General features: G+C 40.8%; 1 protein-coding gene across 6 annotated transcripts in view; it reads left to right on the plus strand.

Moving 5' to 3' along the window:
• The window catches only part of mettl22 (methyltransferase 22, Kin17 lysine), a 76,639-nt gene that overhangs the window by 7,586 nt on the left and 44,566 nt on the right, over positions 1–24,487 (plus strand). For 3 of the 6 annotated variants that reach the window (XM_072559585.1, XM_072559586.1, XM_072559581.1), the window contains exon 1: positions 22,484–22,579. The exons of 1 other annotated variant lie outside the window; for it this stretch is intronic. The gene's annotated coding sequence lies outside the window, so the exon portion shown is untranslated. Of the gene's footprint in view, positions 1–15,369; positions 15,445–20,803; positions 20,884–22,483; positions 22,580–24,487 lie in introns of those variants that run through there. 2 more of the 6 variants (XM_072559582.1, XM_072559583.1) reach the window with 2 other exon arrangements.

The raw sequence follows: 24,487 nt of genomic DNA on the forward strand, positions 1-24,487 counted from the left end.
GGGCCTTAGTCTCCGCCGTCAATAATACAAAAGATGTACCTGTATATATAAAATTTAAGAATGTATGTATATATGCGTAGAAAGATAATAACTAATATAACGCTTGTCCATTTAAATCTTTTCATATGAAGAGAGATTGGGCAAATGAGACCTGTATTCTCTTGAGTTTTCAGGAATGAGAGGTGATTTCATTGAAACTTTCAAAATACTCAAAAGGTATATACAGAGTAGATGCAGATACAATGTTCCCCTGGTAAGGGAATCTGGAACTGGGGTCACAATTTAAAAATGAAGGTGGCACCATTTAGGACCAAGATGAGGAGAATTGATTTTACTCAGAGAGGGGTGAATCATTGGAATTCTGTACCTCAGGAATGTGAAAGTGTAGTTTTGAGTATATTTAATGCAGTAGTTGATAATTTTTTAATTCCCAATGGTGTAACAAGTGGGATGGGATGGGTAAAAGGCATTGAAGTGTTCAATCAGTCATGAACATATTAAATGGCAGAATTGGCTTGACAGGCTGAGTGGTCTCCTCTGTCGCTATGTTTCTCTGAAGGAGAAAATATATTATCAATAATCACTCCTTTTTGACACTGTTAAATTTAGTAGAATCTAATCTATGAAAGGTGTCAATTCATTAATTAAAAAAAAGTTACCTCGTTGCTTCTAGGTTTTCTAATCAAACTATTTCAGAGATGTCATTACATACTCTTAAACAGGTGGGACCAGAACCCAGGTCTACTAGCCTAGAGATACAGACACTACTTCTGCACAAGGGTGGCACAATAGCTCAGTGGTTAGCACTGATGCCTCACAGTACCAGGGTCCCAGGTTCAATTCCAGCCTTGGGTGACTGTCTATGTGGAGTTTGTCTGTTCTCCCTGTGTCTGTGTGGGTTTGATTTGGTTTCCTCCCACAGCCCAAAGATGTGCCAGCCAGGTGAATTGGTCATACTAATAGTGTTGGTGCATTAGTCAGAGGGAAATGGGTCTGGGTGGGTTACTCTTTGGAGGGTCGGTGTGGACTGGTTGGACTGAAGGGCCTGTTTCCACACTCTAGGGAATCTAATCTAATTACAAGGGTACACCCCCTTAGTTACATTGTATTATACTTTTTCCCCTAAACAGCTGTGATTCCAGCTACAGACAACAAATTTGCCTTTTCTCATGCAAAGTTGGATGATTGACAAATATCAAGGGCCTAATGCTAATTAGATGCTTTTGTCCTCATCATCAATTTAAAACATTCTGGATGTAAGTTTGCTCACTGAGCTGGAAGGTTCATTTTCAGACATTTCATCACCATACTGAGTAACACCATCAGTGAGCCTCCAATGAAGCACTTCTCAAAACTCGTTAATTTAAAATGTTACTTGATTAGATTCCCTACAGTACAGAAACAGGCCCCTCGGCCCAACAAGTCCACACCGAGCCTCCGAACAGTAACCCACCCAAACCCATTCCTCTACCCTATATTTACCCCTGACATGGGCAATTTAGCATGGCCAATTCAACTAACCTGGACATTGTTGGATTGTGGGAGGAAACCAGAGCACCCAGAGGAAACCCATGAAGACACGGGGAGCATGTGTAAACTCTACACATACAGTTACCTGCAGCAGGAATCAAATCCGGGTCCCTGGCGCTGTGAGGCAGCAGTGCTAACTACTGGGCCACTGTGCCGCCAAATTTGCTATCCAGTGGGTTAGAAACTCTGGGCAGTATCTCATTGGAATCTGAGTGATGTGACCTATGGCAGGATCTGTGGCAGAATTGAATGGAAAGTCCAGCGAGAAATCGAACTTGGAAACATCTTGCTGCATCTTTTATGCTTTTTGCCAAATGATAGAGCAGATTTCTGTCTAGGCAGCAGTGAGTGGTCAGTTAAAGGGATTATCGTTTATCAAACACCTTACTAGTGCTACAAAATTCACTTCATTAATACTCAGCTCCTGATCTTACCAAGTGCCCCGAACAAGCTCGATGTTGATAATTCTCAATGTGGATGTCAGAGTAGATACCTAGTGATTTCAGCTCATCACTGGCTACAACCAGCCTCTATGTTTCTCAGCACCAAATAGCACCTCAAGACATGATCCACAGGTACAAATCACACAAACCCCTTGTCCACAAACACTGTTATCTGACATTTGCCAACCCTTCATGACCATCATGGCACTTCTCTAATTTACTTGCAGGCCATTTAGAGTCATAGAGTCATAGATTTAGGAAGCACAGATTTGAATCACAGGGCACTCTTGCAACTAGCTTTAAAAGGCTGCTGTAAGGATAAGCACCCAGCTCATGGATTGGACCAGGCTGCAACTCAGAGCTGCTTGCTTGCTCTGTTAGCTCTCATTCACTTAGCGCCTACTGATAGGCCTTATCTGGCCATACCATGCCTGTTAGTGCATTGGCACTTCAACTGGAGGCAAAAGTAATCAGTAATACTACATTGATGTTCTCTTGAGCACAGACTCACAGCGAGGCAGCTTGACATGCTTGTCAATATGGACTTCTCCTGTGGTTGCGGGGTGAGGGAACATCTTGCTTTCTGCACACTAAGACATCAATCTAATATTTACAGCATGTGCCAGTTTCCTGTGCAGCAAACACACTGCATGTTTACTCAACCAAGTGGCCATGTTCATAACTGGGTGGGGACTAGTTCTCAGTCTAGTCAGGGTGTCCCACTACCTTTAGTGACTGGTACAGTCTGCACTCGACCGGGGGCTTAGCCACGGTCAGTTGTCTATTCAGGCTGTCCACAGGCAGGGGACCTGTCCAGCGACCAGGGATTGTCCAGTGTTGACAGTGTCAACCACTATAAGCTGCATTCCCTGCCATCATTTGCCATTTGGTAGATGGAGAATGCAATGATTGATATAGAGCAGAAACACTTCAGGCACTCTTTTGAGGGTAATGTGTTGATCGTTCAGCCAGCACGGCACATTCAGCAACTTGCTGCAAATGTTAATGCTGATGAATGATGGAAACATGACCCTCATTATTGGTGCTCAGTTTGGCTCACTATATGGAAAAGTATGTTCAGCCTTCACCTTCTGGGTATGCCATCACTGACCTGTCCAAAACCTGTTTTTCACTCCTTGTATGTTTAAGGGAATGTCGGTCATGCAAACCTTCCTCCAAGAGCAACATTGCTTTGTGGCTACTGTGCTATATTGTCGCTGAAGGCAATACTGGATTGCCTACGTTTGTCTGAGTGCCCAGCAGCCTTTCAAAGATGGAGTGAGTACAAGGGATGCAGGTCTTTCAGCACATATCCAGCAAATAGCAAGTTGTTTCTGGACCAACAAATTGTAAGATGCAGATAGATTTGGATGTGAAGATTGTCCTAAAGATGTTTGGAAAGATTGGGCAAGAAACCTCACCGAGCTTCATATCAAGAATTCCTCCAAAATATCTGAAACAACTTGCACTTGACCAAAACGAATGTAAGATTTGGCCCTCTCCATTTGATTTCTTGCTAAACTCCTGAATTGGAACGGCATCAGAAAATGGCATGCCTTTGCACAATACGATTGAGAGCCACATGCAGTCAGAACAAATCGTTTTAAAAACACACAGATTAAAGATGTAGCTCCAGTTGAAATAATCATGCAACTACTGATTGTAGATCAAAAGATGCCTTGTTTCATCAGGATAGAAACATTGTAAAGTGCAGACTGCAAACTGTTATTCTGTTGCTCAAGGTTTAAGTCCCAGGCTGAATTCTTAAGAGAGTTTGGAGAATTCCAGTGCAACCACAGATTAGCCACTAGTGTTACTTCAGGGGTTAAGTAATTACTAACCCATTCCCTGAAGGAATAGTATACAACTTTAAGGCTTTGAATTATAATTGCTGGATTAATTGACAAGATTCCTGTTATATTATAGAAGGATAAACAAACTTTTCTGTCCACTGGAATTGCATTGATTGAACTTGGAAGTTATTTTAAAAGACCAATGATAGCTCAGGATGACTGCATAGTCTAGGGCCGATAAGTAAGAAAGAGTAGTACACTCTCTGTCAACTTGAAATGGGTGGCTCAAATGTGAACTCCCATGTCATTTTTAAACAATTTCTTCAGGTAAAGGGACGGGTAGAGACAAACAAAGAACAGAGCAGAACATTGTAAGGTAACAATAAAGATCACAGACTTCCTATCAAACTGAATAAGATGCAGCAAAAAGTTCCCAACTGGACAAAACTGCAGAGAAATGTTTCATGGCCCATGTGGAGGCAAGTAATAATGACACCAAGTGTTAATCTCTTACCACTGCAAGCAACTGTGAGAAAAAGGTTAAATGAGTCAGAACTAATAAACAGAGCATTCCCTGTGTTTCCTTAATCATTATGGACAACTAACACATTGACTACCATGTAAAACTGATACGACTATTTAAACTACACAATGGTTAAGGTGGTCGGTCACCAATAATAAAAGGGAAAGTGAACTGCTGCTCTAGAGAAACAAATGAGGCAGAGAGGGATCTTAAAGGGGCAGAAGATCCTCACAAAAGGAAAAGCCTGTACAGACCAAGGCCTACAAAGGAAAGTATTGGGACCAAATTGCAAAAAGAAGATATTGAGATTGCTACCACTGCTATCTCCTGTTCACAACTACTGCCCTTACAGTGCTTAATGGGACAATGATAACAAATTGTTCAAGAAGCCAGTTCCATGGCCCTGTCAGCATCTTGATGGGTAGCCAGCAGCAGTTCCAACAGAGATGCAGTTGGTGAGTTGGACATCAAGGTTGGAAAAAGCAACAGCAAGGCTCATTGGCACAAGCCCACCCAGATGCAAACCTTTGTCCAACTCACTGTAATTGTTGACTTGTTTATTTCAGTTCACCTGACCATCTAGTTTAGTATCAGCAGATAACATGACCACTTTGTCATTAATTTAGAACAATCAGATGTGTTCATTGTTCTATAGAGCATCCTCATGTGACATGAACATTAGGCTTTCAGCCATCAAACTGAAAGAAATTGGCAGTATTATTGCAGCCATGTCTTGATTCTTTCCTGCATCATCATACCCCACCATAGAATCAATCAGTCTAAGCACATAAAAAGGCCCTGCGGCCCATCTGGTCTGCACCAGTTAAAAACAACCACCTATTATTCTAATCCCGTTTTCGATGAATTACAGACATTTCACTCATTAGAAATAAATCTGTGGAATATTAAGCATAAGAGTAATTCACTGAATGCAAGACACGTCACTAAGGAGATAACTATATCCTATGGTCATAAGAAGGAATACTCAATGAGCACTGAGGAACAAATCAAATGAGTTCACCAATTGTAGGACAAGACTCCCTGCAGTCTTGACATCATCACATGCATTGTCTGTGCGTATCAATTTCTATATTAAATCCAGGGAGGGTGTCAATTTATTTCCACTGCTGAAGGTTTAGAGATGAGGCTGTGTTGTCCTTATATCCTTCTGAGGCACCACATTACCTCCAGCTGCTTCCAACATGGCACATGTATAGAATGGTGTCCATGCGGGTATCTTGAGTGCTCCATAATCAACTGGAGTGTTGGCTTTCCTGATATCGTATAGCCCAATCAGCTGATGTGACATTGGACATCCTACTTTAGATGATGCAGTACCTTTAAATTAACTTTCCCAAAACTCTGCAAGAGACAAGCACTGAGCTGCGAGATTAGCATTGCAAGCGTTCTACTTCAAGGGCTAGACATCTAAGTTGTGGGTAAGGTAACATTGTAAAGTCTCTGAAGTACTCTCCACTGTTTTGAGGGGGCTGTTATGGTGAGATCTGGATTCTGCCTGGGAGTGTTGCTGTTTAAATGCAGAAATCACAGGGAAGGTGACCTGTCCAAAAAAAATACACACACAGATATGTAATTAATGCCTGTGGCTCTGTAGCTTGACAGAGAGAGGCTGCTGCGAGGGCATGCTCTGTCCTCTATGTAACTTGCAGCTGGACCTCTCCATGCTCCTTGACAGTGAGGGGAGGTTGTCTGGCAAGCGATCTAATACATTGTGATGTATAAGCCCATCAAAGTGCTCGTGCGTGCTGCTCCATCAGAATTCTCATCTGAGTCCCAGGCAGTAGAACCTGTCTGTCAGCTCATCCTCCAGGAAGTTGGTAAATAAACCATCAATTACCCAACTGACTGCAGCCCACACAATCCTGGTGACTCATCATGGGCAGTGCCTGTACCAGAGCTGTGGGCTCAGAATGTCAAATCAGGTGATGGGGTACCTTCTTCAGTGCTGTGCTGTAGCTATCTCTTTGCTCCATCTGGAGCTGCTGTAGCTGGAAAGTTGACAGTTTTTAAGTGTCTGAAAGCAGAAAATGAGGTGTAAGATTGAGGTGAGGTAGATAGGATAAGATGGAAAGCAAGGAGGTCCATGAGCAGTAGCTTGCTCATCCCATCACATCTTAGGATGAGGGTGAAGTGGGATTTGAGAAGAAATGGAAGGCAAGAACATCCCGTCATCCATAATGTTTTCAGTGATGCCAGCTGCTGCTTCTATTACAGCCAGCACCATGACACTCATAGTCAGCTCCACTAAAGGGCCCAGGAGGTACAGATGCCCAGTCAGCTTTGTTTCCTTCTGTTGAATGACACCTTGTCCTGGAAGTGAGGGGGCAAAATATCAATGATGGTATTGCTCTTTGTTTGAATGAAGTTCTGCTTAGAATCATAGCTAAAGGTATCTGGGTGCAGGAACGGTGGATGTAATGCTAACTGTAATGGTAACTGCGTGAGACTGATCTGGTATATGACCATTAATGCTGTATCCATTTCTCTGGAATTCTCTCTCCTTCAATTTCCTATGTTTTCAATGTCAGAAATAGTTTACAATGCAACATGCTCCTTAAAAGCCTTGAAACAGCTAGCAGCCAATAGATGCTTGACTTTGCACTACTGACATTGTAATGAGGTTGCAGCACCAAATTCACACACTGCTTACCTCCAACAGATCAGACACAGGAATCTCATTTGGTGCAATTCCCTTGCCTAAAAATAATATATTACCATATTTTTAATCCTCAACATTGAAAAATGTTATTCCTGACCTTGAGAAAATCTTTCTTTGCAGATGGGAATCTTTGGGCCAGCTGCTGAGTTAGGATGTAAGTCAATGTTATTCACAATTTTGTCTGATTTATATTGATATGAACAGAACATGTGCATAAGTAGGTTTGCATACATGGTTTAGTCAAATGTGTATCACTATTGAGCAGACCTGCCTAGTATAAGCTGCGTTTAGCTATTTTGTGATTCCAGTTGAATTGCTGTTTCCTGGTTAATTAATTTTAGAAGAAAACCTCTATAGTTTGAAAAGATCTTAAGGGGCCATTTCAGATGATCCAAGTTTATTCAAAGATGAGCACTTTATTCCCTTTTCTATTGAAAAATTAATTTTGTCACTAACACTACTTTACAAGTGATGTTTAAATCATGTTCATTGTAACTCATTAAATTTAATTATGTATATTCTTGTTCAATCACATATCAATTTATCTGCATAATTATGACTAATGATCCAACTCTATAATGTATAAAGAAGCACATGGAATAATCCGCTATAATCATCTTCAAATATTCATTTGAGGAAATACACCTCAGTGCCTCATTTTAAATTAATACAGGCTGAACAGTAATTTTGTAAATTCAGTGCATGTGATTGTTTTCCTAATCAGGGCAGTTGAAGTAGCTTCTCTGCTTTTGAAAGTTAAGCAACAAGAATAAAGATAGAAATTTATTGCTAATAAGATCTCACAGAAGAGTCACAGAAGCACGGGGAGAAAGAGGACCCTGAGGTCCTGCCTGTTTCACTGATTCAGGAGAACATTAAAGATTCAAAGGCACTTAATGAAGAGCCAAAATTCCTTTAATAAGACTATAAAAGATAGGAGCAGAATTAGATCATTCAGCCCATCAAACCTGCTCCAACATTTGATCATGGCTAATATGTTTCTCAACTCCATTTCACTGACTTCGAACCATAACCTTTGATCCCCTTACTAAACAAAAAACCAATCTATCACTGTCTTAAAGATACTCATTGATTTGACCTTCTTCGGCCACAAATTCCAGAAATTCACTACCCTCTAGCTAAAGAAATTTCTCATCATCTCAATTCTAATGTGATTTCACTCAGAGGCTGTGCCTTCGGGTCCTAGCCTGTCATTTTGGTGGAAACATCTTCCACTCTATCCAGGCCTCTCGGTATTCTGTAATTTTCACTGAGAACCCTCCTCATACTTCAAAATTCATTGAGTACAGACAGAGAGTCCTCATCTGCTGCTCATATGACAAACCCTTCATTCCCGGGATCATTCTTGTAAATCTCTTCTGGATCCCCTCCAAGACCAGTGCATCTTTCCTTAGAGATGGTACCCAAAGATGCTCACAATATTCCAAATGCGGTATAACCAGAACCTGAGCAGGACATTTCTGCTCTGGTATTCTATCCCTCCTGAAATGAATGCTAACATTGCATTTGCCTTCCCACCCGCCCACTGAATCTGCATGTTAACCTGAAGAGAATCTTAAACTAAGACTCCTAAATCCCTTTGTCCTTCAGATTTTCAAAGTCTTTCCCCATTTAAAAAATAGCCTACTCCTCTATGCTTTCTACCAAAGTGCATTGCCTCACACTTCCTCACACTGTATTCTAACTGCCACGTCTTTGTTCACTCTTCATGCAGTCTCCCTGCTTCCTCAATACTACCTGCCCGTCCACCAATCTTTGTCTCATCTGTTATCATAACAACAATGCCCTCAGTTCCTTTGTCCAGATCATTAATGTATAATGTGAATAGTCGTGGTCCCAATACTGACCCCTGCGTAACTCCAGTAGTCACCAGCTGAAAAAGACCCCTTTATCCTCATAACAAAAACTTCAATAAGTATACAAAAAGGAATAATGCAAGTAAATGTCGGCCCTTTAGAAGATGAAAATGGTAAGGTAATAATAGGAAACTTAGAAATGGCAGAGGCAGTAAACCAATATTTTGTCTCTGTTTTCATGGTGCAAGATAATAATCTCTTCCCAAAAACTGCAGTTCTTACAGAAGAGCTTGGTGAAATGACTATAACTAGGGATAAGTTAGTAAGTAAACTGATGGGATTAAAGGCAGATAAATCCCTGGGGCCTGATGGCCTGCACCTTAGGGTATTAAAGGAGGTGGTAGCAGAGATAGTGGATGCATTAGTTATGATTTTATAAAATTCCCTTTATTCTGGAAATGTGCCAAAGGATCAGAAACATGCTAATGTGACACCCCTATTCAAAAAAGGAGATTGGTGAAAAGTGCAAACTATAGACCAGCTAGTTTGATCTCTGTAGTGAGGTACTGGAGTCAATCATAAAGGAGGAGATAATGGAACACTTGGAAAACAAAACTCAATTCATCAGTGTCAGTATGGTTTCATGAAGGGCAAGTTATGCTTGACAAACTTATTGGAGTTCTTTGAGGATGTAACCAGTAAAATAGATAATGGGGATCGAGAGAATGTGGTGAAATGCGCATCAGCCATGATTGAATGGCGGAGTGGACTCGATGGGCCGAATGGCCTTACTTCCACTCCTATGTCTTATGGTCTTATTGTATATCTAGACTTTCAGAAGGCATTCTACAAGGTACTTTATAAAGGACTGATCCAGAAAGTTAGATCTCGGGGGTTAAATGTTGACTATTGGCTTGTATAGAGAATTAGCTGACCAGGAAGCAGACAGTCAAGATAAATGGGTCCTTCTCTGGATGGTAAACAGTAACTAGTGGAGTGCCACAGCATTCAGTCATTGGACATCAACTATTTACAATCTATATAAATGATCTGGTACCAGAGCTAGGCTGCAATATAGGAAAGTTTGTGGATAAAACTAAAATAGATGGAAAAGTAAGCTGTGATGAGGAAATAAAGAATTTACAGATGGATAATGATAGACTAGGAAAATGGGCCAGAGTCTGGCAGGTAGCATTTAATGTGGATAAGTACGAGATTGTCCATCTCGGCTGAGAAAATAAAAGAACAAATTATTATTTAAATGGGAAGCAGATTCCTAGTGTATCAATTCAGAGGGATCTGGGTGTCTTTGTGCATGAATCACAGAAAGTAGATATGCAGGTGCAGCATATAATAAGCAAGACAAATGGAATCCTGGCATTTATTGCTAAATTATAAATGTAAAGAAGTGTTGTTGCTATTATACAAGGTGTGGGTGAGACCACATCTGGAATACCATGTCCAGTTTGGTCTCCTTACTTGTGGAGGATGTGTTGGCATTGGAGGCAGTTCAGAAGAGGTTTACCAAGTTGATTTCAGGGATGATTTGGAGGTGCTGGTATTGGACTGGGGTGTACAAAGTTAAAAATCACACAACACCAGGTTATAATCCAACAGGTTTAATTGGAAGCACTAGCTTTCAGAGCGCTGCTCCTTCATCAGGTGGTTGTGAAGTATAAGATCATAAAACACAAAATTTATAGCAAAAGTTTACCGTGTGATGTAACTGAAATTATATATTGAAAAAGACCTGGATTGTTTGTTAAGTCTCTCATCTTTTGGAATGAACATGTTGGTTTCAGTCCTTTCATATGTAAATCACAAAATATTTTTTAAAAGTTACATTCTTAAGTGAACTTTAACAAATGGTGTCATGTCGGTCCAGATAATGCATTTAAGGTGTGAGGTGCCCTCTGTAAGACTGTCTGTGCCACAATGATTTGGAGATGTTGGTGTTGGACTGGGGTGTACAAAGTTAAAAATCGCACAACAGTAGGTTATAGTCCAACAGGTTTAATTAAAAGCACTAGCTTTCGGAGCGCTGCTCCACAACCATCTGATGAAGGAGTGGAGCTCTGAAAGCTAGTGCGTCCAATTAAACCTGTTGGACTATAACCTACTGTTGTGTGATTTTTAACTTTGTACCACAATGGTCAGACTGATTCTAATCTAAAAACAGATTTACAGAATTTTACATGGATTCATGCAGTTTTTGAGCAAAATAAAGTGTAATTCTGCAAGTACAAATTCACCCCACAAACTTATATATGGATATGTGCATGTGGGAGTGGGGGGAGAGAGAGAGAGCAAGGGTTATGAGTGTCTGTGAGAGTGTGCACTTGCAAGTGTGAATGTAAAAGGGTATAAGTCTGTGAGAGGGTATTTGTGTGTATAGTGCAGTGGGGTCACCTGTAGTGTGACATGAACCCAAGGTCCCAGTTGAGGCCATCCCCATGGATACCGAACTTGACAGTCAGCCCTGATTTCAGGGATGAAAGGGCTGTCATATCAGGAGTAATTGAACAGCTTGGGTTTGTACTTGCTGGAGTTCAGAAGAATGAGGGGAGATCTTATTGAGGTATATAAAATGTTAAAATGGATTGATAATGTGGATGTCAAACAGGTGTTCCCCCTTGTGGGACAATCTTGAATGAGAGAACATAGATATAGTGTGAGAGGAGATAAGTTCAAAACTGAAATAAGGAGATAAGGAGAAACTCCTTGTCTATGGAACTCAGTCCCCAGAGTGCAGTGGAGGCAGAATCAATCAACAGATTCAAGAAATAAATAGATTTGCTTCTGATGAAAAGCAGGATAAAGGGCTATGGAGCAGGCAGGAAAGTGCAGTTGAGACCAGGATAAGATCAGCCATGATCATGTTAAATGGCAGAATAGACTTGAGGGGCTGGATTGCCTACTACCAGTCCTAATACCTGTCTTCCTGTGTTCCTCACTCTCTGCCTTCTGCCAGTGAGCCAGTCATCTATCCATGCCAGTACCCAACCCTAATTCCATGGGATCTTATTTATTTTCCTGTGTAGCACTTGTCAAAGGTCTTCTGGAAATCCAAATACATCACATCCAGTGGCTCTACTTCATCTAACTTGCTCATTGCCTCCTCAAAAAATTCTAACAGATTTATCAGGCATGACCACCCCTTGATTCAGTCTAATTTTACCATGCACTTCCAAATACTCTCCAATCTCAGCGTTAATATTCAATCTTACCAATAATGAGGTCAGGCCAACTGGCCCATAATTGCCCATTGTCTCCGTCCCTTTTTAAAATCGATGCCACATTAGCCATTTTCCCTCGCTGATTCCATTGATTCCTGAAAGACCACCACCAATGCCTCCAAATGTGGAGGCGGCGGCACGGTGGCACAGTGGTTAGCACTTTGCCTCACAGTGCCAGAGACCCGGGTTCAATTCCCACCTCAGGCGACTGACTGTGTGGAGTTTGCACGTTCTCTGCGTGGGTTTGCTCTGGTTTCCTCCCACAGTCCAAAAATGTGCAGGTCAGTTAAATTGGCCGTGCTAAATTGCCCATGGTGTTAGGTGCAGGGGCAAATGTAGGGGAATGGGTCGGTGTGGACTTGTTGGGCCAAAGAGCCTGTTTCCACACTGTAAGTAATCTAATCTAAAAGAATGTCCTTAGCTATCTCCTTTATAATCCAGGCGGATATACCATCCGGACCAGGTGATTTATCCACCTTCAGACCTTTCAGTTTCCCCAGCATCTTCTCTTTAGCTGATAGCCACTACACCCACCTCTGCCCCCAACTCTCTTGAGGTTCTGTTATGCTGTTGGTGTCTTCCACCATGAAGACTGATACAAAGTACCCATTCAGTTCCTCCGCTATTCGTTGTTCCCATTACTACAGTCTCATTTTCCAATGTTCACTCTTACCTCTCTATTACCTTTCAAATATGAAAAAAATCATTGCTTTGTTTTATATTACTAGCTAGCTTATTCTCATACTTCATCTTTATCCCAGCTCCCCCACCATTGCTTTTTTGGTTGTCATCTGCTGGTTTTTAAAGGATTCCTATTGATCCTCGCTACGTAGTATGCTTTTTCTTTTGCTTTTCACTTTCCAGCCATGGTTGCCTCATTATCCCCAGAGTATGTTTCTTCTTCCTTGGGATGAATTTTGCTTTGCTTCCCAAATTACTCCCAGACAGTACTGCCATTGCTGGTCCCACATCTTCCCTGCAAGGCTCCCCTTCCGATTAAAAACAAAAACAGAAACTGATGGAAAAGTTGAGCAGGTCTGGCAACATCTGTGGAGAGAAATTAGAGTTAATGTTTTGGGCTGAGAGACCCTTCCTCAGAAATGACTTTCCAATTAACTCTGGCCTACTCCCTCATGTCTCCGTAGTTATGTTTACTCAATTGTGCAACGATTACATCTGATGCAAACTTCTCCCTTTCAACTGCAGTATCCTGGACAACATTCCTCCCTCTGTTATCATTACCAAAAATGGATCAACTGATCATTCCTTTTGTGGCTGTGGGATGTTATTTGTACAGAGTGGCTGCTGCATTAGCCTGCATAATAATTGTTACTATTGTTTAAATGTAATTTATATGTAAAAGAAAAAGCTGTGAAATGCATTAAACAAATGCAACTATTGCTAAATATTTTCATAGAAAATATAATACTCCTTATCTATAATTAACATCTGTAACCCTGCAATAAACTGTCTACTCTTCACTCACTCTCTGTAATAAGAGATTTTAATGGGAAACCAGAAGGTAGATAATGTTTTGAAAAGTGATAGTTATTTTCAATTATTAGTCAGTCAGATAAAACCTGAAACTGAATCAAGTGAGTGCTTTGCATGTTTCACTTGCTGGTCTTGGAGTTGCAATAAACTGTAAAATTATCAACAGTAACTATCTAAAATCAAATGTAAATGTCCCAAAGCGAAAGGCCAATTAGGGATTTTGTTCAATCATTTTGTTGACCATTTCAATACTGGAAAAAAATGTCAGCTGGAATTCCAAAGGGATGTGGTCCATGGGACAGGAAAAGGTGTTCTCTCCAATGCTGATTTCCAGGGAATGCAGCTGAGCCCATAGAACAGTGTGCCATATCATAGGATTCATAGACGATAGAGACATCCTTGTCCCCTGCAGGCTCTGCTCTGCTTCCTTTTTCTCTCCTTATCCTACAAGAAAGTGAGCAGAATGTCAGTGATTGTATTGCCTTGTGTTTCAATGATACACCTGCTGTAGCTGAATGGATGAAAGTCACCAGGAGCTGCGTTTGAAGCTGACAGCAGCATTCATTATTATGTGAGGGTGAGGTGGAGTATGTGAATTTTAGTTGAGTTCTGAATGCTAGGGAGTGCTGAGCATTGAATGATAGGTACAAGATATTATGTCACTGACTTTGATCACCTTGCTGAGGTCATTAGACTTCATTTTCCACTACTGGCACATCCCCTGACCCAGAATCCTGGAACTGACATCACTGGTCACTTACTCTCACTCCCTTCTAAGCATGGTTCCTGAAGGACACTTGACTACCTGCAGAGCCATGATGTCTCACCTCTTTCCCCTCATTACATTCATGCCCCAGAATTCTCCCCATTCCGATCAATTTTCTAATTTTTAAAATTGCAGCAATTTTTTCAATGTATGCTTCCTTTAAAAGGAACAGGCTACTTTTAGGAAGGCTGACTGTCAGACCACCTGGTATCCAGACAACATTGCGTATTCTCCTTGCTGAGCATGTGGCCACAGGGAGTATTGCAGGGAGCATAAGAGTCACTTGGCAGCATGCTAAAAGAATACAGAAAGGTGGGTACACCAAAATCTCATGTTGTCATCTCAATCCGAACAGGAACGGACAGGCTGGAAAGTGTAATCTCTGTGCCCAAAAAAACATGCCTATCAAATTTGTGGCCCAAGGATCTCATCTTATTTTTGCCCAAAATCTATAATCATAACTTTTCATCTTCAGTAATTCTAAATCCTATAACTCTCAGCCTTCTTTCTCACTTTCAATTCACTGTCAAATGTCTCTCTGCAGCCCGGTGCACATTGTCTAATATTTTGCTGGGTAGTTTTGGTTTTCACAAATAAGGAAATAAAATTATTGCATGACTAAAGTAGCTTATATGTTATAGTGCATTTATTTAGCTTTCTGGAAAAACAGAATTATGGAATTTGATTCACAAGGTGCCCTTGAAATTCGAGAATACCTTGCAATAATAACATATTGTGATTCAGTCACTGCAGACTCAGCAGTGTTGATCATATTTCATGTGTTACGCACTTGTTATAAAGTTGAATCTCATGCAATGGGAAATTCAAAAATTAATATTTATTAAAATCACTGCTTTGAGTTGATTCTGTAAACTCAGCTCCATAATAAGTTATCATTCACTTACAAGACTACATCACTCTCTCATTTTATCTGTTAGATTGCTTTCGTTTTTAAATTTAGCATCCCTGCTGAGGTCTGCACATTCTATGACACCCAAATAGATCTGTTCATTTAGCATTTCTTTATATGGAAATGAACTGGTGTTTTGAGTACCAAATCTCTTGGCTAACAGTATGCCAATGAGGACTCAGTGAGTGCCTCTAGGCAACCCTCAATTACTGACAAGAGATTGTGTATTCTGACAAATAAAGGCTCCTTAAGGTTGGTGGATTTGTCTCAGCTATCAATGTTGAATGAGAAGCGACTAAATTCAGATGAGCTCTTTGATTATTTACAGTGACATTTTCCTGAAAAGTTATTTAATTTGACAAAGAAGAGGATTTCAAGTTCTTATGTCATACTGCTGCATAGTATAATCCTGATTATTCACTGCAGGAGCAAAACACCTACCCCATCTCAGGATAATGTGAATTAATGATAATTTGGAGATGCTGGTGTTGGACTGGGGTGTACAAAAAAAATCACACAACACCAGGTTATAGTCCGACAGGTTTATTTGGAGGAACTAGCTTTCAGAGCACTACTCTTTCATCAGGTGGCTGTGGAGTATAAGACTGTAAGACACAGAATTTATAGCAAAAGATTACCGTGTGATGTAACTGAAATTATATATTGAAATTATATTGGATTGTTTGTTAAGTCTCTCATCTTTTAGAATGAACATGTTGGTTTCAGTTCGTTCATATGTAAATTGCAGAACTTTCTTAAAGTTACATTCTCAAGTGAACTTTAACAACTGTTGTCATGTCGGCTCAGATAATGCATTTAAGGTGTGAGGTGCCCTGTGTCAGACTGTCTGTGCCACAATGTTCAGACTGATTCTAATCTAAAAAATGGATTTACAGAATCTTACATCGATTCATGCAGTTTTTGAGCAAAATAGCATGTAATTCTGCAAGTACAAATTCACCCCACAAACTTGTATGTGTGTGCGTTTGTGCATGTGGGTGGGTGTGTGTATGGTGGGGGGGTATGAGTGTCTGTGAGAGTGTGCGTATAAGTCTGTGCGAGGGGTGTATAAGGGGTATAAATCTGTGAGAGGGTGCATGCATGTAAGTGTGGGAGTGTATGTGTGAGCGTATGAGAGAGACCTTGTGTATGAGAGAGGGTCTGTGTGTGTGTGTGTGTGTGTGAAAGAGAGAGAGAGTGTGTGTGGGTCCGTGTCTGTCGTGAAGCGGGGTCACCTATAGTGTGACATGAACCCAAGATCTCGTTTGAGGCCATCCCCATGGGTACCGAACTTGGCTATCAGCCTCTGCTTGACCACTTTGCGTTGCTGCCTGTCCCAAAGGCTGCCTTGGAGGACGGTCACCCAAAGGTCCGAGGTCAAATATCCCAGACTGCTGAAGAGTTCTCCAACTGAGAGGGAACACTCCTGTCTGTTGATTGCTGTGCACTGTCCATTCATCTGTTGCCATAGCCTCTGCTTGGTCTCACTAATGTACCATGCCTCAGGGCATCCTTGCCTGCAGCATATGAGATAGACAACGCTGGCTGAGTCACATGAGTACTTGCCACATACATGGTGCGCACCTCAGCAAACTTCTCCAGCTTCCACCTGAAACATATTAAAACAGCCATCCTCTACGGACAAGCCCTACGCATACACAGGATCTGTTCAGATGAGGAGGAACGTGTCAGGCACCTGGAAGTACTCAAGGATGCCCTCATAAAAACAGGATTTGATGCTCAACCGCCAGTTCCAACATGCCACAGCGAGAAACCGTAATGACCTCCTCAGGAGACAGACACTTGCTACAACTGACAGGGTACCCTTCATTGTCCAGTACTTCCCAGGAGCCGAAAAACTATGCCATGTTCTTCGCAGCCTGCAATACATTATCAATGAGGATGAGCACCTCACCAAGACCTTTAAACAACCATCAAACCTCAAACACATCATTGTTTGCAGCAAACTGCCGGGTTTTCAGGACAACACCATATAACCTTGTCATGGTAGATGTTGCAAAATGTGTCAGAGTGTCAACACGGATACCACCGTGTACATGGCAGGTACTCATGCTTTGGCCAACGTTATCTATCTCATACACTGCAGGCAAGGACGCCCTGAGTTATGGTACATTGTCAAGACCAAGCAGAGCTATGGCAACAGGTGAACAGACACCGCACAACAGTCAACTAACAGGAGTGTTCCCTCCCAGTCGGAGAACACTTCAGCGGTCCAGGATATTTGACCTCAGACCTTCGTGTGAGCATCCTCCAAAGCAGACTTCAGGGCAGGCAACAATGCAAAGTGGTCGAGCAGAGGCTGAAAGCCAAGTTTGGTACCCACAGGGAGGTCCTCAACCGGGACACACACACACACTCCTACAGACCCATACACTCACGCAGACCCTCTCTCATACACACGCTGTCTCTCATACACTTCCACACTCACTGTCTCACAGATGTATACCCCTTTACACTCACACTCTCTCACATACACACACTCACAAACCGCCCTTCCTCCATACACACACACAAACACATATACATTTGTGGGGTGAATTTGTACTCGCAGAATTACACTTTATTTTTCTCAAAAACTGCATGAATCAATGTAAGATTCTGTAAATCCATTTTTTTAGATTAGAATCAGTCTGAACATTGTGGAACGAAAAGACAGTCTCACACAGGGCACCTCACACCTTAAATGTATTATCTGAGCTGACACGACACCAATTGTTAAAGCTCACTTGAGGATGTAACTTTAAGAAAGTTCTGCAATTTACATATGAAAGCACTGAAACCAACATGTTCATTCTAAAATATGAGAGACTTAACAAACAATCCAACTCTTTTTCAATATATAATTTCAGTTACATCACACGGTAAACTTTTGCTATAAATTTTGTGTCTTCTGATCTTATAGCCCACAACCACCTGATGAGGGAGCAGTGCTCTGAAAGTTAGTGCTTTTAAATAAATCTGTTGGATTATAACCTGGTGTTGAGTGATTTTTACCAGTTAATTAGCGAATAATTATTAGTGCATAACTAAAATTCTGAATTTGTACATTGCAGAAACATTACATTAAAGTATCTAAGAATGTAGTGCAATTTAATGCATTGCACAAGTCTGTGTATAATACTTTTCAATTATTGAACTTATAGAAATTTTAATGATAATATGGATGGTCAATATTCTTTTACACTGAGCCACTGGAAATTATTTTGCACAATACCTCATTTTGGGTGTAGGTTTGCTCGCAGAGCTGCAAGGTTCATTTCCAGATGTTTCGTTACCCTACTAGGTAACATCTTCAGTGGACCTCAGGCGAAGCTGCACTGAAAATTCCTGCATTCTATTTATATGTTTGGGTTTCTTTGAGTTGGTGGTGTCATTTCCTGTGGTGATGTCACTTCCTATTCCTTTTCTCAGGGGATGGTAGATGGGGTCTAACTCGATGTGTTTGTTGATAGAGTTCCAGTTGGAATGCCATGCTTCTAGGAATTCTCGTGCGTGTCTTTGTTTGGCATGTACTAGGTTGGATGTGTTGTCCCAGTCGAAGTGGTGTCCTTCCTCATCTAGTGAGAATACTAGTAAGACAGGGTCATGTCATTTTGTGGCTAGTTGGTGTTCATGTATCCTGGTGGATAGTTTTCTGCCTGTTTGTCCAATGTAGTGTTTGTTACTGTCCTTGCATGGTATTTTGTAAATGACATTAGTTTTGCTCATTGTCTGTATAGGGTCTTTCAAGTTCATTAACTGCTGTTTTAGTGTGTTGGTGGGTTTGTGGGCTACCATGATGCCAAGGGGTCTGAGTAGTCTGGCAGTCATTTCCAAGATGTCTTTGATGTAAGGGAGAGTGGCTCAGGTTTCTGGACGTGTTTTATCTGCTTGTTTGGGTTTGGTGCTGAGAAATCGGCGGACTGTGTTCATTGGGTACCCATTCTTTTTGAATACACTGTATAGGTGATTTTTCTCTGCTCTGCGTAGTTCCTCTGTGCTGCAGTGTGTGTTGGCTCATTGAAATAATGTTCTGATGCAGCTTCGTTTGTAGGTTTTGGGATGATTGCTTCTGTAGTTCAATATTTGGTGCATATCTGTTGTTTTCCTGACAACAAGCAAAACTAATGTCATGCCAAACAAACACACGCACAAGAATTCCTAGAAGTATGGCATTCCAACTGGAACTCTATCAACAAACACATCAAGTTAGAGCCCATCTACCACCCCTTGAGAAAAGAAACCTGAAGTGACTTCACCACAGGAAATAACATCACCACAGGAAATGACATCACCACCTCAAAGAAACCCAAACATATAAATAGAAAGCAAGAATTTTCAGCATTGATTTGCCTGAGGCCCACTGAAGATGTTACCTAGTAGGGTAACGAAACGTCTGGAAATGAAACTTGCAGCTCAGCGAGCAAACCTACATCCAAAACCTCAACCTGAGCTACAAATATTCTCAAAACTCGCTAATACCTCATTTTATTGAACTTACCTTTTAAAGTTGTAAAAATTAATGTGAAGTTGACTGATCAACAGTGAAATTTATTTGGAATACAAATATAGTATAGTTAAGCAGAATAAAAATAGAAATACATTTTAAAATACATGTTTTGCAACAGTTGGGGTTTAGTGACTACCCACCCTATTGCACCTGCACAAAAGAAGAAATCTAGCTCTTCCAAAGTATTTTTACAATGTTTGCTTGCAGCCCAACTCCTTCTCAACTATTGACAGGAAACCCTGACTCACACTAAAATTCTTGCAGCCCCAAATTCTTATACAGCGAGAAAGGAAGGACACTAATAATTAATTAAAGCACCATTATAGAGCATTGTTGAGCATTTTATCTCAAATTTCATTTCTGTTCTCATTAATACTGCTCCATAAGATTCCATAGACACCAGAAGTCTTCTGGTGTCTCAATCAAGAAGTCACTTCTCTCTCATGTTAAGAGTTTTAATGTATATCAATGCACTACTCAAGCATCAAAATGGGGGCTTCAAAACCAAACATAATCCTATCCTCATAAGATAATTCATGTTCCTATTTTCCCATACTACTTTGTGACAACTGAAAAGATTCTATGTCACTCAGCAAGTAGTAAGCTTTAAAATTTAATAAATTGAAGCTGCAAAACATATTGTAAATTGTAGCTTTACACTAAGTTCCCCTATATATAGTTTCCATACCAGTGTAATATGTCTGTTGGTGACTTGCGAAGTAATATATGCAAAGTGACAATAATAGAATTATTAATTTGACTCAGTCAAGTGCACCATTGGCAAAGTAGCAGAAATCAAAATGCACTTTCAATCAGGATTAAATGCCCAAATGGCTTGCAGCATGAAATGGAAGCATTATAGCAACCAAGTGATAAACTGTTCTTTTATGTGCCATCACTATATCAAATGCTGAATCCAATGTTAGGATTTTTTGTTCTTTTGAGAGGGAAGGATGAAGAATGCTACTCTGAATAATAGGAACTCCAGGAGTGATAGCCTATTTTATTATAGTAATAGCCTGTTTTATTATAGTAAAATACAGTGATTAGAGTTCAAACATTTAAATGACAATTTGATGAATTGATTTTTTTAAAAATCTGAAGAGTATCAAAGTGGATTCTTGACAGCTGTGGTAACCTTGCTCTCAACTCAGGATAAATTAAACAACACTGAAGATACTGTAAGTAACAAGTGATCATTTGAATGGAAATTGATATTAATAATTGACAGTTAACATTTCTTTCAAAGGTTCTTGTCTCCATTGAGATAGAGTGTTATAATCTCAGTCAAATGACTTTTACTTCTGTCTTTACCAAATTCCATGTTTCTAAATTAATTAAGGGATGTGAGTGTTGCTGGTTTTGTCTTATTTATTTATTTGAAAGAGTGGTGCTAGAAAATCACAGCAGGTCAGGCAGCATCCCAGGAGCAGGAGAATCAACGTTTCAGGCATAAGCCCTTCATCAGTAATGTGGGGAGGGGGAGGAGGCTAACTAAAATTATTCATGTACTTGTACAAGTGTCTTTTAAATGTTGTAACTATACCCACATCCAACACTTCCACTGGAAGTTCATTCCGCACACGAACCAATCTCTATGTAAAAACATTGCCGCTCATGTCTTTTTAAAATCTTTCTCCTCTCACCTTAAAAATGTGAAATCCACCATCCTAAGGAAAAGACACCTGTCATTCACCTTATATATACCCCTCGGGTTACCATGTTATAGGAATGATATTATTGAGCTGGAGAGGGTTCAGAAAAGATTTACCAGGATGTTGCCAGGAATGGAGGGTTTCAGTTGTAAGGAGAGACTGGATAAGCTAAGAAATTTTAAACTAGTGCTTAGGAGGTTGAGGGATGACCTTATAGAAGTTTATAAAATCATGAGGGGTATAGATAAGGTGCATGGTAGAACCTTCTGGATGATAGTGTTGTGGATTTCAAAGGTGCTAAGAAGCCTTGATGAATTTCTTCAGTGCATATCGAGGATGGTATACACTGCTGCGACTGAGCATTGATGGTGGAGGATGGATGATTGTGATTGTGAATCAAGTGGGCTGCTTTGCCCTGGAAGACATCAAGCTTCATAAGTGTTCTTGGAACTGCAAGTGGGAAGTATTCCATCACACTCCTGACTTCACCTCAAAGATGATACATTGGCTTTGAGGAGTCAGAAATGTACCCTTCATACAAGTATACCCAGCAGTTTGCTGTCTTTGCTGGCATACATACCCAATTCCCAGAGTCCCGTATAGCCTTTAGTAGCCCATTTCGCTTTACAGTAAAGAACCAACAAATTGCCTAGCTTAATCGCCCTACATTTTGAGTGGGGTGAATAGGAAGGTGGAGTTGAGACCACAACCAGAAAAACCATGCTCGTATATGGGTGACTAGGCTCAAAGAATTGAATGAGGTAAAAACAATAACTGCAGATGCTGGAAACCAAATACTGGATTAGTGGTGCTGGAAGAGCACAGCAGTTCAGGCAGCATCCAACGAACAGCGAAATCGATGTTTCAGGCAAAAGCCCTACATCTCTCTGACTCTATGGATACACAAAATGGGGGATGGGGGTGCACTTTGAAATATGTTTTGCTTACCCCCGAGAATTAGAGAAGAGGCTGTGGTCATGAGAATTTCTGATAATAATAATATTCTGTGTGCTTTCTCAGGCTGCAGTGCCAGGGAGTGAGGTTGAGCAGCAGGAACCAGAGTGCGAGGATCCAGTTGCCGGGGGGAGGGTATTCGGGGGACGGAGGGGAAGGTTCCCCGGGTGACGGACAGGCGGCCGGGGAGTGGGGGGGGCAGGAGAGGGGCTGGCTGCGGCCTGCTGCTGGTGACATGTCCGGAGTCGCCGTCCTGTTGTTGCTGCAGGTGACTGTGGGGCTTTAAACCGAGCGCTGGAGCCGGGCGGGGCCGGAAATGGGACTAAACCCAAAATAGTATTTCACTTGTGACATGTCAGAAATCAACTCAAGCATTGTCAATGTCTCATCTTTAAAATAGTGTGAACTTATATGTGTGGATACACACACAGTATATATATAGTATATATATATAGTATGTGTTATATAGGTGTGTATGAGAGAGAGAGAGCAATTTGCTGCCTAACCCTGTTGCCATAATAATCTGATGTGGAGGTGCCAGTGTCGGACTGGGGTGGACAAAGTTAAAAAACACACAACACCAGCTTATAGTCCAACAGGTTTATTTGGAAGAAGCAATGCTCCAAAAGCTTCAACTTCCAATTAAACCTGTTGCACTATAACCTGGTGTTGTGTGATCATTAATAATGATCCGGGACATATTCGAGGTGAATGGTCATCCCCTGTAAAGTTCACAGTCACTCATAACGAGGAACACTAGCTTGGACAGATCCTGGAGGTTTACTTTTCTGTCTCTCTCTCTCTCTCTCTCACACACACACACACACACATCCTGGAGATTTCATCTCTTTTCACCTCTTCTTCCCCATCGCTAATATCTTCCTTTCAGCCAGCGATGAACGCGTTGGAAAGTGGTCGGAGAATCTCACACCCTGCTTTAAAATAAATGCAAAAAGTGGTTCTATGGAAAAGTCAAGCCGGCCTCGAAACATTAAATGTTTCTCTCTTGTCGCTCTCTCCGCAGATCTGCCGATTTTCTCTAGCCTTTTCTGTGTTTGTTTCACCTTCTTTAAAATTTCTTCCTGTTTGCTCACAGCAGTGTCGCCAACATTCACGAGTTGGATCAGTCTTATAGTTCTAGATACTAGAATCCTGGCCTGCAAGTGCAAGTTATAAAAAGACCAGTAGGTGGGCTCAGAGCACCTGTGGTTTAAGCTGGCTTGCAGCCAGTACTCTTAGGAAAACACAGATAAGAGATACTTTTGGCACTAACATGACCAGCGGGACCAAACTATTATGCAAAACAATAACTTATATGCACATCTATAAATATTTTGGAATAGGCTGAAAATTGTAAAAATAATCAATAATAATATATAACATAAATAATCTCTGAAGAAGGATTACTGGACTCAAGATTCTGTTTTTGCTCCATGGATGCTGCCGTACCTGCTGAGTTCCTCCAGCAATGTTTTCTTTTTGTTTCAGATTTCCAGAGTACAGCTCTTTGTTTTATTATACTAACATCAGCTGTGTTCTGTCCATACCCAACAACTTGGAACATTTATTTTAATCTGTTCAGATGTGTTATTTATCCACCTCTGGAGCATGTAGTGCTTGAGCCCAGAATCTTCTGGCTCAGAGGTAGAGGGACTACCATTGTACCAAAATGCCTTTGCAAAGTTTTGATAGATATTTTCTGATCAACCTGTTTAGAGATATTATTACACACCCGTGGAGCAAGTGGGACTTGACGCTAAGCCTCATGGCTCAAAGTAGAAATGTAACCTCTGCTCCACAAGAACTATTTTATGTGAGGTGGAGGAGTGCGTGTAAGTCAGTTATACACACAAAATCATACAAAAATTATCAGTGACCTCGACAATCAAGTTAGCAATAAATTGTGATTAAGCTTTATGTTGTACCATGTTGGAGCTAACAGACAAATTAACATTCCAACTAGAAACACATGCTAAGTACTAAGTCCCAGCCGTGTTAACAATTGATTATGTATAAAAATGCAAAATTATCAAAAAGGAACTAACCTAATGTATTGTAAAGTTTTCACAGTAACCTTGTAAAGGAATAAAGTGGTTGCTCACCTAATGACCAATGAAAGTAGCAACTACAGCAAAATTTAAAAGGGTTGTGAAAGCAATGATTCTATTGATACTTT

The sequence above is a fragment of the Chiloscyllium punctatum genome, chromosome 40 (assembly GCF_047496795.1).
Source record: "Chiloscyllium punctatum isolate Juve2018m chromosome 40, sChiPun1.3, whole genome shotgun sequence".
Lineage (NCBI taxonomy): Eukaryota > Metazoa > Chordata > Chondrichthyes > Orectolobiformes > Hemiscylliidae > Chiloscyllium > Chiloscyllium punctatum.